Raw genomic sequence first — 13,391 nt, forward strand, 5'->3', positions numbered from 1 at the left:
GGCTAGGGGGTAAACATGAACAGGAGGCTAGGGGGTAAACACCACCAGATGAACAGGAGGCTAGGGGGGTAAACACCACCAGATGAACAGGAGGCTAGGGGGGTAAACACCACCAGATGAACAGGAGGCTAGGGGTAAACCCCACCAGATGAACAGGAGGCTAGGGGGTAAACACAGATGAACAGGACCAGATGAACAGGAGGCTAGGGGGTAAACACCACCAGATGAACAGGAGGCTAGGGGGTAAACACCACCAGATGAACAGGAGGCTAGGGGGTAAACACCACCAGATGAACAGGAGGCTAGGGGGTAAACACCACCAGATGAACAGGAGGCTAGGGGGTAAACACCACCAGATGAACAGGAGGCTAGGGGGGAAACACCACCAGATGAACAGGAGGCTAGGGGGAAAACACCACCAGATGAACAGGAGGCTAGGGAAACACCACCAGATGAACAGGAGGCTAGGGGGAAAACCCACCACCAGATGAACAGGAGGCTAGGGGGTAAACACCACCAGATGAACAGGAGGCTAGGGGGTAAACACCACCAGATGAACAGGAGGCTGAACAGGAGGGGGGTAAACACCACCAGATGAACAGGAGGCTAGGGGGTAAACACCACCAGATGAACAGGAGGCTAGGGGAGGCTATGGGGGTAAACACCACCAGATGAACAGGAGGCTAGGGGGTGAACAAAGGGTAAACCACCAGATGAACAGGAGGCTAGGGGTAAACACCACCAGATGAACAGGAGGGGGTAAACCCCACCAGATGAACAGGAGGCTAGGGGGTAAACACCACCAGATGAACAGGAGGCTAGGGGGTAAACACCACCAGATGAACAGGAGGAGGCCACCAGATGAACAGGAGGCTAGGGGGGTAAACACCACCAGATGAACAGGAGGCTAGGGGGTAAACACCACCAGATGAACAGGAGGCTAGGGGGTAAACACCACCAGATGAACAGGAGGCTAGGGGGTAAACACCACCAGATGAACAGGAGGCTAGGGGTAAACACCACCAGATGAACAGGAGGCTAGGGGTAAACACCACCAGATGAACAGGAGGCTAGGGGGTAAACACCACCAGATGAACAGGAGGCTAGGGGGTAAACACCACCAGATGAACAGGAGGCAGAGGGGGTAAACACCACCAGATGAACAGGAGGCTAGGGGGTAAACACCACCAGATGAACAGGAGGCTAGGGGTAAACACCACCAGATGAACAGGAGGCTAGGGGGTAAACCCCACCAGATGAACAGGAGGCTATGGGGGGAAACCCTGCACCAGATGAACAGGAGGCTAGGGGTAAACACCACCAGATGAACAGGAGGCTAGGGGGTAAACACCACCAGATGAACAGGAGGCTAGGGGGTAAACACCACCAGATGAACAGGAGGCTAGGGGGAAACACCACCAGATGAACAGGAGGCTAGGGGTAAACACCACCAGATGAACAGGAGGCTAGGGGGTAAACACCACCAGATGAACAGGAGGCTAGGGGGTAAACACCACCAGATGAACAGGAGGCTGAAGGGGGTAAACACCACCAGATGAACAGGAGGCTAGGGGGGGGTAAACACCACCAGATGAACAGGAGGCTAGGGGGTAAACCCTGAACAGGAGGCACCAGATGAACAGGAGGCTAGGGGGTAAACACCACCAGATGAACAGGAGGCTAGGGGGTAAACACCACCAGATGAACAGGAGGCTAGGGGGTACAACCCTAGGGGGCACCAGATGAACAGGAGGCTAGGGGGTAAACACCACCAGATGAACAGGAGGCTAGGGGGTAAACACCACCAGATGAACAGGAGGCTAGGGGGAAACACCACCAGATGAACAGGAGGCTAGGGGGGAAACACCACCAGATGAACAGGAGGCTAGGGGCTAAACCCTGCACCAGATGAACAGGAGGCTAGTGGGTAAACCCTGCACCAGATGAACAGGAGGCTAGGGGGTAAACACCACCAGATGAACAGGAGGCTAGGGGGTAAACACCACCAGATGAACAGGAGGCTAGGGGGTAAACACCACCAGATGAACAGGAGGCTAGGGGGTAAACACCACCAGATGAACAGGAGGCTAGGGGGTAAACACCACCAGATGAACAGGAGGCTAGGGGGTAAACACCACCAGATGAACAGGAGTAAACACCACCTAGGGGGTAAACACCACCAGATGAACAGGAGGCTAGGGGTAAACACCACCAGATGAACAGGAGGCTAGGGGGAAACACCACCAGTAAGGACACCACCAGATGAACAGGAGGCTAGGGGGGGTGAAAACACCACCAGATGAACAGGAGGCTAGGGGTAAACCCTGCACCAGATGAACAGGAGGCTAGGGGGTAAACACCACCAGATGAACAGGAGGCTAGGGGGTAAACACCACCAGATGAACAGGAGGCAGATGAACAGGAGGGGGAAAAACACCACCAGATGAACAGGAGGCTAGGGGGTAAACACCACCAGATGAACAGGAGGCTAGGGGTAAAACAGATGAACCTGCACCAGATGAACAGGAGGCTAGGGGGTAAACACCACCAGATGAACAGGAGGCTAGGGGGTAAACACCACCAGATGAACAGGAGGCTAGGGGGTAAACACCACCAGATGAACAGGAGGCTAGGGGGTAAACACCACCAGATGAACAGGAAGGGGGTAAACACCACCAGATGAACAGGAGGCTAGGGGGTAAACACCACCAGATGAACAGGAGGCTAGGGGTAAACACCACCAGATGAACAGGAGGCTAGGGGTAAACACCACCAGATGAACAGGAGGCTAGGGGTAAACACCACCAGATGAACAGGAGGCTAGGGGGTAAACCCTGCACCAGATGAACAGGAGGCTAGGGGGTAAACACCACCAGATGAACAGGAGGCTAGGGGTAAACACCACCAGATGAACAGGAGGCTAGGGGTAAACACCACCAGATGAACAGGAGGCTAGGGGGTAAACACCACCAGGGGTAAACACCACCAGATGAACAGGAGGCTAGGGGGTAAACACCACCAGATGAACAGGAGGCTAGGGGGGTAAACACCACCAGATGAACAGGAGGCTAGGGGTATGAACCCTGCACCAGATGAACAGGAGGCTGGGGGTAAACACCACCAGATGAACAGGAGGCTAGGGGGTAAACACCACCAGATGAACAGGAGGCTAGGGGGAAAACACCACCAGATGAACAGGAGGCTAGGGGTAAACACCACCAGATGAACAGGAGGCTAGGGGGTAAACACCACCAGGGGTAAACCTGCACCAGATGAACAGGAGGCTAGGGGTAAAACCCTGCACCAGATGAACAGGAGGCTAGGGGTAAACACCACCAGATGAACAGGAGGCTAGGGGGTAAACACCACCAGATGAACAGGAGGCTAGGGGGTAAACACCACCAGATGAACAGGAGGCTAGGGGTAAACACCACCAGATGAACAGGAGGCTAGGGGGTGAAAACTAGGGGGAAAACCTGCACCAGATGAACAGGAGGCTAGGGGGTAAACACCACCAGATGAACAGGAGGCTAGGGGGTAAACACCACCAGATGAACAGGAGGCTAGGGGGTAAACACCACCAGATGAACAGGAGGCTAGGGGGTAAACACCACCAGATGAACAGGAGGCTAGGGGGTAAACACCACCAGATGAACAGGAGGCTAGGGGGTAAACACCACCAGATGAACAGGAGGCTAGGGGGGAAACACCACCAGATGAACAGGAGGCTAGGGGGTAAACACCACCAGATGAACAGGAGGCTAGGGGGTAAACACCACCAGATGAACAGGAGGCTAGGGGGGAAACACCACCAGATGAACAGGAGGCTAGGGGGTAAACCCTGCACCAGATGAACAGGAGGCTAGGGGTAAACACCACCAGATGAACAGGAGGCTAGGGGGTAAACACCACCAGATGAACAGGAGGCTAGGGGGTGAAACACCACCAGATGAACAGGAGGCTAGGGGGTAAACACCACCAGATGAACAGGAGGCTAGGGGGTAAACACCACCAGATGAACAGGAGGCTAGGGGGTAAACACCACCAGATGAACAGGAGGCTAGGGGGAAAACCCTGCACCAGATGAACAGGAACAGGAGGCTAGGGGGAAACACCACCAGATGAACAGGAGGCTAGGGGGAAAACACCACCAGATGAACAGGAGGCTATGGGGGTAAACACCACCAGATGAACAGGAGGCTAGGGGGGTAAACACCACCAGATGAACAGGAGGCTAGGGGTAAACCCTGCACCAGATGAACAGGAGGCTAGGGGGTAAACACCACCAGATGAACAGGAGGCTAGGGGGTAAACCCTGCACCAGATGAACAGGAGGCTAGGGGGGAAACACCACCAGATGAACAGGAGGCTAGGGGGTAAACACCACCAGATGAACAGGAGGCTAGGGGGTAAACACCACCAGATGAACAGGAGGCTAGGGGGTAAACACCACCAGATGAACAGGAGGCTAGGGGGGAAACACCACCAGATGAACAGGAGGCTAGGGGGGAAACACCACCAGATGAACAGGAGGCTAGGGGGAAAACCCACCAGATGAACAGGAGGCTAGGGGGTAAACACCACCAGATGAACAGGAGGCTAGGGGCTAAACCCTGCACCAGATGAACAGGAGGCTAGGGGGAAACACCACCAGATGAACAGGAGGCTAGGGGGAAACACCACCAGATGAACAGGAGGCTAGGGGAAAACCCCACCAGATGAACAGGAGGCTAGGGGGTAAACACCACCAGATGAACAGGAGGCTAGGGGGTAAACACCACCAGATGAACAGGAGGCTAGGGGGTAAACACCACCAGATGAACAGGAGGCTAGGGGGTAAACACCACCAGATGAACAGGAGGCTAGGGGGTAAACACCACCAGATGAACAGGAGGCTAGGGGGAAACACCACCAGATGAACAGGAGGCTAGGGGGTAAACACCACCAGATGAACAGGAGGCTAGAGGGGTAAAACACCACCAGATGAACAGGAGGCTAGGGGGAAACACCACCAGATGAACAGGAGGCTAGGGGTAAACACCACCAGATGAACAGGAGGCTAGGGGTAAACACCACCAGATGAACAGGAGGAGGGGTAAACACCACCAGATGAACAGGAGGCTAGGGGGTAAACACCACCAGATGAACAGGAGGCTAGGGGGTAAACACCACCAGATGAACAGGAGGCTAGGGGGTAAACACCACCAGATGAACAGGAGGCTAGGGGGTAAACACCACCAGATGAACAGGAGGCTAGGGGGTAAACACCACCAGATGAACAGGAGGCTAGGGGGTAAACACCACCAGATGAACAGGAGGCTAGGGGGTAAACACCACCAGATGAACAGGAGGCTAGGGGGGGGAAAAACACACCACCAGATGAACAGGAGGGGAAAACACCAGATGAACAGATGACCACCAGATGGAGGCTAGGGGTAAACACCACCAGATGAACAGGAGGCTAGGGGGTAAACACCACCAGATGAACAGGAGGCTGAACAGGAGGGGGGTAAACACCACCAGATGAACAGGAGGCTAGGGGGAAACACCACCAGATGAACAGGAGGCTAGGGGGTAAACACCACCAGATGAACAGGAGGCTAGGGGGAAACACCACCAGATGAACAGGAGGCTAGGGGTAAACACCACCAGATGAACAGGAGGCTAGGGGGAAACACCACCAGATGAACAGGAGGCTAGGGGGAAACACCACCAGATGAACAGGAGGCTAGGGGGTAAACCCTGCACCAGATGAACAGGAGGCTAGGGGTAAACACCACCAGATGAACAGGAGGCTAGGGGTAAACCCCACCAGATGAACAGGAGGCTAGGGGGTAAACACCACCAGATGAACAGGAGGCTAGGGGGTAAACACCACCAGATGAACAGGAGGCTGGGGGTAAACCCTGCACCAGATGAACAGGAGGCTAGGGGGTAAACACCACCAGATGAACAGGAGGCTAGTGGGTAAACACCACCAGATGAACAGGAGGCTAGTGGGTAAACACCACCAGATGAACAGGAGGCTAGGGGGTAAACACCACCAGATGAACAGGAGGCTAGGGGGTAAACACCACCAGATGAACAGGAGGTAGGGGTAAACACCACCAGATGAACAGGAGGCTAGGGGGTAAACACCACCAGATGAACAGGAGGCTAGGGGGATGAACAGGAGGCACCCACCAGATGAACAGGAGGCTAGGGGGTAAACACCACCAGATGAACAGGAGGCTAGGGGGGAAACACCAGCAGATGAACAGGAGGCTAGGGGGTAAACACCACCAGATGAACAGGAGGCTAGGGGGTAAACACCACCAGATGAACAGGAGGCTAGGGGGTAAACACCACCAGATGAACAGGAGGCTAGGGGGGAAACACCACCAGATGAACAGGAGGCTAGGGGGTAAACCCTGGACAGCCACGAGATGGAACTCATAGGAAAACAGGGTATAATGAGACAGAGAGAGGCAGAGAAAGAGAGGAGGAGGAGATAAGAGAGAGGGATAGAAGAGAGAGGGGGTAATGCATGTAGACATAAGGCTCCATGAATGAAGAGCAGCGGAGGGGGGAGAGGGGTAGAGAAATTATAGAAGGAAGAGCAGCGGGAGGGGGAGAGGGGGAGAGAAATGATAGAAGGAAGAGCAGCGGAGGGGGGAGAGGGGGAGGGGAAATAAAAGAAACAGCATCAGGGACAAAAACCGTTGGAGGAAAGATGGAGAAGAGAGGGAAGAGAATAACATGGGGTTGTGAGGGCATCGTTCAGAGAAAAACAACAATAGGGGATTTGGAAGCCAGACAGTCAGATTTCACTGGGGTTTTTCTCCCTCTTCCTTCTCTCCCTCCCTCCATCCCTCTCTCCCCTCCCCTCCACCATGTTTATTGTCAGTGCCAGGATCATTTGCCAGAGTAGAATCTCCCTGGTAGAGCTGCTCCACTGTGGATTGCTGTCTTTTAACCCCAGAGGTTAGCTGTAATAGACTATAAAGGTCCTTCTGTGTTGGACTGTGCAAGGGATCAGACACTGCATTTAACACCTTGTCTGTTTTGTGCATCGCCCTCTCCTTGTGTTCACCAGTACTCCGACATCATATAGAGGATGATGTTGAGTCAGCGTTAGATGCCCTGACTCAGTCAAATCAGATGGTAGATATGGTAGCTATTCATTTAATCACATGGTAAAGTTATTATAGTTGGGACCAGCGCCTTATGATTGTATGCTGTACTGATGGGAACACTGACCCGTTGACTGCAATAAGAGACAGAGGCTGAGGGTAGTGGCTGGCTACCACAGTCTTTAACCTGCACCTCAGCTCTCACCGGTTCCAGGACAGAAGGTGGGCAGGTGGGCCGAGGTGCAGAGTTGTTCTGGTGTTGACAGGCTGCACCAGACTGACTCACTCAGCGTTAACAAGCTGCTCTTGACCCCCTTCTCTTCTGCTCCTCCACCCCCCTTCCTTTCTCCTACGCCCTCCTTTACCCAGGGCCCAGAGGTCCGCCAGCTCGGGCTGGAAAACGCCGGCGGGCGGCTGCTACGGCTGCTCATTACTGCAGCCCACGTATCAGAGCTGTCAGGAAGGCCTGTGGTGACAGGGGGAAATTGGGCTGACTGCTTTCTGTAGGGTATTCTGTCTCACTCACTCTCTGTCTCTCTCTTTCTCTCTCTCCCTTTGGGCTGACCTGATGTATGGGAGAGACAGTTACTGGACCCCACTGCCATCTGTAATATCAGTCATTGAAGAGAGGAAATTGGAGGTAGAGATACCAATTGCTGAAGTATAGTAGCATTAAGATGGTCTAGTTAGAAATTAGTTGGGCAGAAGTGTAACACATTATGAGAGTGCCCCTCCCCTTCACCCCTCGTCTCCCTGTCCCCTCCTGCCTCCTCTTCACCCCTCATGTCCCTGTCCCCTCCTGCCTCCCCTTCACCCCTCGTCTCCCTGTCCCCTCCTGCCTCCCCTTCACCCCTCGTCTCCCTGTCCCCTCCTGCCTCCCCTTCACCCCTCGTCTCCCTGTCCCCTCCTGCCTCCCCTTCACCCCTCGTCTCCCTGTCTCCTCCTGCCTCCTCTTCACCCCTCATGTCCCTGTCCCCTCCTGCCTCCCCTTCACCCCTCGTCTCCCTGTCCCCTCCTGCCTCCCCTTCACCCCTCGTCTCCCTGTCCCCTCCTGCCTCCTCTTCACCCCTCGTTTCCCTGTCTCCTCCTCCCTCCCCTTCACCCCTCGTCTCCCTGTCTCCTCCTGCCTCCCCTTCACCCCTCGTCTCCCTGTCCCCTCCTGCCTCCCCTTCACCCCTCGTCTCCCTGTCTCCTCCTGCCTCCCCTTCACCCCTCGTTTCCCTGTCTCCTCCTGCCTCCTCTTCAGCCCTCATGTCCCTGTCCCCTCCTGCCTCCCCTTCACCCCTCGTCTCCCTGTCCCCTCCTGCCTCCCCTTCACCCCTCGTCTCCCTGTCCCCTCCTGCCTCCCCTTCACCCCTCGTTTCCCTGTCTCCTCCTGCCTCCTCTTCACCCCTCATGTCCCTGTCCCCTCCTGCCTCCCCTTCACCCCTCGTCTCCCTGCCCCCTCCTGCCTCATCTTCACCCCTTGTCTCCCTGTCCCCTCCTGCCTCCCCTTCACCCCTCGTCTCCCTGTCCCCTCCTGCCTCCCCTTCACCCCTCGTCTCCCTGTCCCCTCCTGCCTCCCCTTCACCCCTCGTCTCCCTGTCCCCTCCTGCCTCCTCTTCACCCCTCGTCTCCCTGTCCCCTCCTGCCTCCCCTTCACCCCTGTCTCCCTGTCCCCTCCTGCCTCCCCTTCACCCCTTGTCTCCCTGTCCCCTCCTGCCTCCTCTTCACCCCTCATCTCCCTGTCTCCTCCTCCTCCCTTCACCCCTTGTCTCCCTGTCCCCTCCTGCCTCCCCTTCACCCCTTGTCTCCCTGTCCCCTCCTGCCTCCCCTTCACCCCTTGTCTCCCTGTCCCCTCCTGCCTCCCCTTCACCCCTTGTCTCCCTGTCCCCTCCTGCCTCCCCTTCACCCCTCATCTCCCTGTCTCCTCCTGCCTCCCCTTCACCCCTCGTCTCCCTGTCCCCTCCTGCCTCCCCTTCACCCCTCGTCTCCCTGTCCCCTCCTGCCTCCTCTTCACCCCTCGTCTCCCTGTCCCCTCCTGCCTCCCCTTCACCCCTCGTCTCCCTGTCCCCTCCTGCCCCCCTTCACCCCTCGTCTCCCTGTCCCCTCCTGCCTCCCCTTCACCCCTCGTCTCCCTGTCCCCTTCTGCCTCCCCTTCACCCCTCGTCTCCCTGTCCCCTTCTGCCTCCCCTTCACCCCTCGTCACCCTGTCCCCTCCTGCCTCCCAGGCTGTTTAGGCTCATTTGGCCTGTGGAGAGTGGAGCGAGAGGACTCTTCTGTGAGAGGGGTCTCAGGTCGGCTCACCAATGGGAAGAATTTATCTGTGATTAGTTCAGATTGGATAAACTAATCCTTGGGAAGTAAGCTGCTCCAAGGGGCTCAGTGCCTTCTCCTGGGGGAGATGGTTCTGGCTGTGCCACAGTAATACCTTTATCCCCATCAACACACACACACACACACACACACACACACACACACACACACACACACACACACACACACACACACACACACACACACACACACACACACACACACACACACACACACACACACACACACACATACACACACATACACACACACACACACGGGTGACATTCAGCCACATAAAAAGCACAAAGTAGCACTTAAACAAAGCTATATGAATGCATATACTGTACACACACACACACACACAATCCCTGCATTACCACCTGCTAACCCACATCCATAATGTTTCCCTCTCCTCTGTAGCTCATCAGGGATTAGGGAAATTGCCCGGAATGAAAGAAATATGTTCTCTGATGGCCCTTTTTTGTACACATGGAGTCCCATTACACAGCTGGATATTCTCTCTAGAGACAGGAAGAAAGACCAGAGCCATTTAAATAAAGAGAGAGAATGATGCTTCCTCTATACAGCCATTTCACGCTGGTTATTTTAGCTTTTGCTGACGCAATGATGAAATGTCTGCATAGACTAGTCTTGATGGGGCAACAGTGGAGAGTTTAATAGATATCTGGTGGTGTGTTAAGTCAGAACAGTGTAGCTCTAAATCCCTTCTAAAGATGTTTAATGAGCGGTGTGCCTACACGGTGCCCACCAGACCACAGCCGTGCCCTCCTCTGACTCTGATTGGCTCTCCAGTCCCCAGTCAGAGCTGGAAGCTCTGGAATGTTCTCCTGTGTGTCCTCACATGTGGCCAACGCACCATCTAGACTTCAATCTACCCCTCCAACAGCACATGTGGGACCCTGGCATTCCCTGGCTGCCGAGTTACATGTGGGCACCGCAACGCCCTGAGAAGCCATGCCCAGCTGGAAGCCAGCTGCCTGATGGAGAGGCTGGAGGAAATTAACCGGTGTGTGTGTGTGTGTGTGTGTGTGTGTGTGTGTGTGTGTGTGTGTGTGTGTGTGTGTGTGTGTGTGTGTGTGTGTGTGTGTGTGTGTGTGTGTGTGTGTGTGTGTGTGTGTGTGTGTGTGTGTGTGTGTGTGTGTGTGTGTGTGTGTGTGTGTGTGTGTGTGTGTGTGTATGGGTGGAGCCAAGAGGACGGCAGCCTGTAATTGTGCCTGGCGATGCAATTCTGCCCTACTCATACAGAGTCTAATCCAGCCAAGACCCACTTGATGGTCTGTGAAAGCTGCCCTCCTGAGGGAGGAGGAGGGGAAAGGAGGGGAAGAGAGGGGGTAAGAAAGGGGGGGGAAGAGGGGTTTATGGAGGTAATTGCAGGGTTTAGCAGGATCCTGCCGTCCTATTGCACAGCGAGCTCAGATTTAGCACTGCATAAACACAATACTCTCTCTCTCTGCCCCGTCACTTGTGGGTCTTGTGGATGGTTATGCATGCTGGTGGTAGAAAGTACTGAGGAATGTAGTCCTTCTCTCCATAATCAGGGGACATATTATCTAGAATTCAACTGTCATTTCCTTAAACCCATGTTTCTATTGACTTATACTTACAGTCAACAGTATCATCTGAGCATATTTGTCCCTGCTACAGCAGTGCGTTAGGTGTAGTGGTCCTCGGAGACGGAGAGATGTGGAGGTTAGTGTTGTGATTAGTCTAAATGTCATACAGAGATGTATGCCTCCTGTATGGATCACCTTAATGCCCTCTCACTCTGTCTTCCAGCACCAGTCGATGCTAGCCTCAATGCTAGTCGATGCTATACATACATCTTTTAACAATATGTGCATATTGACTAGTGCATAGTAATGGAGATCCCTCCCACCTGATTCCCACTCACATCCCATCACAGCCATGTCCACTCAGTCACCTCTGACCTTAATACAGACCCAGGCCCTAAGGTCATGTAATCATAATGAATACACTATGCTTTTGTAATGAGATAGAGAGACAGGGCAAGAGGGGAGAGAGCAAGGCTTTTGTAATGAGATACAGAGACAGGGCTAGAGGGGGGAGAGCAAGGCTTTTGTAATGAGATACAGAGACAGGGCTAGAGGGGGGAGAGCAAGGCTTTTGTAATGAGATACAGAGACAGGGCAAGAGGGGAGAGAGCAAGGCTTTTGTAATGAGATACAGAGACAGGGCTAGGGGGGAGAACAAGGCTTTTGTAATGAGATAGAGAGACAGGGCTAGAGGGGAGAGAACATGGCTTTTGTAATGAGATACAGAGACAGGGCTAGAGGGGGGAGAGCAAGGCTTTTGTAATGAGATACAGAGACAGGGCAAGAGGGGAGAGAGCAAGGCTTTTGTAATGAGATACAGAGACAGGGCTAGGGGGGAGAACAAGGCTTTTGTAATGAGATACAGAGACAGGGCTAGAAAGGGGAGAGCAAGGCTTTTGTAATGAGATACAGAGACAGGGCTAGAGGGGGGAGAGCAAGGCTTTTGTAATGAGATACAGAGACAGGACTTGAGAGGAGAGAACAAGGCTTTTGTCAGTCAGCTCTTTATAATTCCTTCATGGAGAATATTTTTTCACTCGTGGATTTATATTTATACGGATCATTTGGAAATGTAAAAGTTATCTTGACTGGCTGGCTGGTATCCACGACATTCTACCGTAGGTTCAAAAATGTCAGACAGTCCTTGTATGTTATAGTGTTGGCATTGTGTGTATTGTAAATTACATCTGGTGTAATAACCCATGGAAAACCAACTGTTCACCACTATGAGAAGGGCTGTGGAGCTGGCACATGGCAGAGATTCAACGCAACCTGTCAGCTGAACAGTGTTTGGGACAGACCAAGGTGGTACTTCAGACCAACGTCAGGGAGAGTAGAGTCAACACAACCTGTCAGCTGAACAGTGTTTGGGACAGACCAAGGTGGTACTTCAGACCAACGTCAGGGAGAGTAGAGTCAACACAACCTGTCAGCTGAACAGTGTTTGGGACAGACCAAGGTGGTACTTCAGACCAATGTAGAGTCAACACAACCTGTCAGAACAGTGTTTGGGACAGGTGGTACTTCAGACCAACGTCAGGGAGAGTAGAGTCAACACAACCTGTCAGCTGAACAGTGTTTGGGACAGACCAAGGTGGTACTTCAGACCAACGTCAGGGAGAGTAGAGCCAACACAACCTGTCAGCTGAACAGTGTTTGGGACAGACCAAGGTGGTACTTCAGACCAACGTCAGGGAGAGTAGAGTCAACACAACCTGTCAGCTGAACAGTGTTTGGGACAGACCGTGGTGGTACTTCAGACCAATATCAGTGAGAGTAGAGTCAACACAACCTGTCAGCTGAACAGTGTTTGGGACAGACCAAGGTGGTACTTCAGACCAACGTCAGGGAGAGTAGAGTCAACACAACCTGTCAGCTGAACAGTGTTTGGGACAGACCGTGGTGGTACTTCAGACCAACGTCAGTGAGAGTAGAGTCAACACAACCTGTCAGCTGAACAGTGTTTGGGACAGACCAAGGTGGTACTTCAGACCAATATCAGTGAGAGTAGAGTCAACACAACCTGTCAGCTGAACAGTGTTTGGGACAGACCGTGGTGGTACTTCAGACTAACGTCAGTGAGAGTAGAGTCAACACAACCTGTCAGCTGAACAGTGTTTGGGACAGACAAAGGTGGTACTTCAGACCAACGTCAGGGAGATGTAGAGTCAACACAACCTGTCAGCTGAACAGTGTTTGGGACAGACCGTGGTGGTACTTCAGACTAACGTCAGTGAGAGTAGAGTCAACACAACCTGTCAGCTGAACAGTGTTTGGGACAGACCGTGGTGGTACTTCAGACCAACGTCAGTTGAGTCAACACAACCTGTCAGTTGAACAGTGTTTGGGACAGACCAAGGTGGTACTTCAGACCAATATCAGTGAGAGTAGAGTCAACACAACCTGT

The sequence above is a fragment of the Oncorhynchus keta genome, chromosome 1, assembly GCF_023373465.1.
Source record: "Oncorhynchus keta strain PuntledgeMale-10-30-2019 chromosome 1, Oket_V2, whole genome shotgun sequence".
NCBI lineage: Eukaryota > Metazoa > Chordata > Actinopteri > Salmoniformes > Salmonidae > Oncorhynchus > Oncorhynchus keta.